This window comes from Myotis davidii, unplaced genomic scaffold (assembly GCF_000327345.1).
Source record: "Myotis davidii unplaced genomic scaffold, ASM32734v1 scaffold62, whole genome shotgun sequence".
Classification (NCBI taxonomy): domain Eukaryota; kingdom Metazoa; phylum Chordata; class Mammalia; order Chiroptera; family Vespertilionidae; genus Myotis; species Myotis davidii.
The window spans coordinates 4,531,898-4,536,295 of record NW_006295180.1 but is presented as its reverse complement, the minus strand read 5'-3'; positions in this window follow the sequence as shown (position 1 = coordinate 4,536,295).

Sequence of the window (4,398 nt, the reverse complement as noted above, 5' to 3'; positions counted from 1 at the left end):
TTATAGCCAGAGGTAAACAAGTTAGTGGTCACTATAGTTACACTGTTCTTGTGAGTTTCACTTGTTTTGCCAGCACTTGCTACATCTCCCTCAGCCCATTGGCTATCCTGCTAAGATCGAGGGAGCGTCATAAGGTCAAGCCTAATTATGCTAAGGGGGCTGTGCCCTCTAAGCTGGGACTTGTTTGTGGCTTTGCCAACAGGTCAGTCCGAGGCTTAACCCTATAGCTGTGCCCTATAGATTTCTCCAGGAAGATGACATTAAGCTGGTTCTTGAATAGTGAGTAAAACTTTTGCAAAGGAAGAAGGCATTGGATGCAAAAGGAAGATAGTAAGCAAAGACACAATGGTGTGTTTGGAGAATGGTCAGTTGCTCAGTGCATGGAAAAGTTTAGCCCTGAGCCCTTTTAGGGAGAAATGAAAACCCACCCAAGACCTGTTCTCATTTTCCTCTTTAAAATAATAGGATAGGTCAGATTATCTTTAAAGTCCGTTATAATATTAAAATTTGTAGCTAATGGCGAGCTGTCCTGAATATTTTGTTTGATTAATAATAGTGTTTCCCAAAATGAATTTTCCACACAGCTGTTTCCTGGAATTCCGCTTTATATTGCGTGGTGAGTGGCTTCCAGGAGATTGGAGGCTCAACCCAACGTGGCCCACTTAGGAAAAGGGAATCATGAAATGCCTTTGAAGTCTACTGTGTTTTACCTTACAAGCTTATGTGCATCCTCTTCCTTAATATATTTGGCATGCTTTTGCTATTCAAGTGTTTTATTATTACTCAGTGATTCTCCAGGAAGATAGGCTGGTCTCACCCTTTGGGTTTAAGTATTTCCAGGTAGTTATGGCATAACCTCTGAGAAAGGTTGAAAGTCCCTGGCTGGCTCCCATTTCCTAGTCTTTTTTCACTTGCCCATTCACTGCCAGCTTCACAGAGGCAGAGAGTCTGAGCGCTAGCTTCCTGTACAAGTTGAAATAGGGTTGGAACCTGGGGGTAGAGAGGAAGAGAGCTTTAAGAGTAGCTTACATGAGTTACTTGATCTTTATAAATGTCCTGGTCCAGAGAGAATCAGTAACTGCTTTATGAGCCTTAGTATCTTAGCTACTCACACACAATATTATTCACATGTGTAATACTTTAATTTATTATTCACTTGGTTGTATGAATTTTCTTTCTAAAGACTGAGATATAAAAGCCACATAAAAATTGCCTGAAAGAAAGAAACAACACATGTTAATTGGATTCTTGGCAAAAGAATGAAAAAATGTCCCTGAACTGATGAAGTTATTTTTAGACAAACTTTGCCCTAAAATATGTTGGTGCTTCTGTGAATGAGTTCATAGCACATTCTACAAACTCCTTTGGCCTGATCCTTCTTAAAAATCTCCATTTTTCCTTTTTATTACAGAATAAAATAAATGAGCAGTCTCCCAGTGCTGTCTCATGGGTGCTTTACTCAATGGAAAGTTTTTTTATTTCCTCTTCCATCTTTATGCTGCCTACATCTTTTCATGCCCTATGTTTGTAACCTAAAGATGTCAATAGAAATTTAAGTTCTTTTCACCATTCATTTAGAATTTTATTTGCCCCCATTTTTAACCCATGAGTTCACCCTGATGATTCATCACATTTCCAATAGTACAACCCTCTGCTATTTCTATAATGAAAGTTTGAAGACTAACACTTTATATGGCATTGCAAGGGAAGGATTAAGCCACTGGCAGTTACTGAGATCTGACTTCGAGATACGAGACCTGCCAGTGATTAGAAGACCTCACTTAGCTGGTCTTGAAATGGAGTTAGTCCAGATGGTGCCAATGGGAATTAAGGGACTGCATGGTCCCAGAGCAAACACAATACCTGTCTTTTGGATGCTCTTAAGCTCAGAGGCAAATGAGGGAAATAGGTCTTTCTGAAGCCTAACCACACATTCCCTACTGATTATAGCACCAAATACTTGTGATTCAAAGTGACTGCTTATCAGATAGTAGAAACATCTAAATCATTAAAGGATTTAAAGGCCTGCTAGAGAGTCCTATGTTATTGAAATTAATGAGTTTTAAAGTCATTTATCCATATGTGAGGCTGCATCTACAGAGGTTTTCAATAATCTTGGCCATATATGTCATTGGAAGAAAAGACACATTTACTTCTTGAAAGCACAACCTGGATACAGATATGTTTCCTTAGTGATTCTTTTGTACTTTGCTTATAGAACCTCTACTATGTGTATTATATCCTAGACAAATTTCTGAAACTCTATGCAAACAGGCATACTTATAGTGCTTGCTTCTTTGTGTTTCCAGCAGCTAGAATTTGGCATCTGAGCTAAAATAGCTTCCTAGTATGTGTATTGCTTTTGGGAGGTAGGAAGATCTAGAGGCCCTCTGTACTCACACGATCTTCCTCCTTAAATTATTCCTATATAATTATCTGATGACAGAAATGATCAATTTTTCAGCCTTTAGGTTTAAGCTTGAGTCTCGGGTAAAATGCACACAGTCTAGTTGAAACATCATTTATTCAGACTTTAACGTGAATAAAGAGTCTGGGAGATTCTGACATAGAGTGGAGAAAGGAGCTCAAGGTACTGGGTTGCTATGGGTGATAATGAGGAAAGGTTTTCTAAGGATGGAAACAAATCCTGACTTTGCTCAATTCAACAGTTGTACATGGATGGTCTTGCCCTCAGTTATGGAACTAATGCAATTCCTTTAAGGAGGAGGTGCTTCCGAACTTGTTAGCACTTTTTTTGTAAACAGGAATGGAGTACTAGTATGTAGTGTCACAGAACCTAAGATCAGCTCCGAAGATACCCTGTGGGCATGCCCCAATCTGTGTCAATGTGGGCAAATCACAATGGCTTCCAACCCGCACATTCTTCGTGGCTGAATTTCTTGTGGCTGATTACAGATTTGACTTTTGAAGCCAAGTGATGCAAAAACTTCCTGTCAAAACATAGAGTTTGCATGTAAAGTTTTCTTTTCTTGTGATGTTTTGTCTGATTTTGGAATCAGGATAATCCTGACCTTAGACAATGAGTTGGAAAGTGTCTCATCTTTTATTTTAATTTTTAAATTTATAAAGGAAAAATTACATGTTTGATAGTTCTCACCAAGTGAAGCCCCTTGAACCTGGGATTTTTCTTATGGAGAGTTTTTTGAATATTACATGTGTATAGGAAAAGATTAGTGGTTGTCTAATGACTACTTCATAGTGACTGTAAGAGCACAGGATTTCTTTTCAGAGTGATAAAACTGTTCCAAAATTAGATTGTGGTGGTAGTTGCAAAACTGTGTGAATATACTATAAACCATTGAGTTGTTCACTTCAAATGAATAAACTGGCATGCAAATTATATTTTAGTAAATTTGTTTAAAATGTAGGCATTTTTAATTTATGTAAAGTTATATATTTATCTCTAAAAACCTTTTAGCTACATCTAACAATTTTTAAAAGCAGTACTTTTATTCTGGTGTAAATATTTTGTAATTGTCATAAATGTTTATGGCCCTAAAATCATAACTTCAAAATACATAAAATATATGTATACTTTACAATGTCTACTGTGATTTTTTTTCTCCATGAGTCATTTAAGAGCAAATATAAAAAGTTTTCCAAATATATGTTTGTGTTTACTATATCAGGATAGATTTTAATTATTATGTAGTACCCATATTTATTTGTATTAATGTATTGTGTTAGAAATTATATTTTGTCTAGTATTAATATTTTTACAAAACATTTATTTAGCAATTAATTGCATGGTACCACTTTCCCATAACAGTCAATCTTTCTGTTAAATTGTTTTAGATTTTGTTTAGTGTTGCTCATAAACAGCAGCTAGCTGTCTTAAAAATTCCCAATCTGTTATTTCTGTCATTTATCTGATGAGTTTGATCCATTTTCATTGTTAATAATCCATGATATATTTGCATTTATTTCTACCACTTTATTTTCTTACTAGAGGCCTGGTGCACAAAAATTTGTGCACTCGGTGGGGGAAGGGGGGTCCCTCACCCTGGCCTGTGCCCTCTCGCAGTCTGGGACCCCTCGGGAGATAACGCCCTGATGGCTCAGGCCTGCTCCCGGGTGGCAGAGGGCAGGCCCAATCCCTAGGTGCAGCCCCTGGTCGGGTTCAGAGAAGGGCAGATTGGGGAGTTGGGGCGCCACCCCCTGTCATGCACAGAGCAGGGTGGACTGGGAGGTTGCAGTGCCACCCTCAGTCACACTCAGGGTAGGGCTGATTGGGGGTTTGGGGCATCGCCCCCTGTCACACTCAAGGCAGGGTCGATGGGGAGGTTGTGGAACCACCCCCTGTCACGCACAGAGCAGGGTCGATCAGGGGGTTGGGGAGCTGCCCCCTGTCACACACAGAGCAGGGCCCGTGGGGGA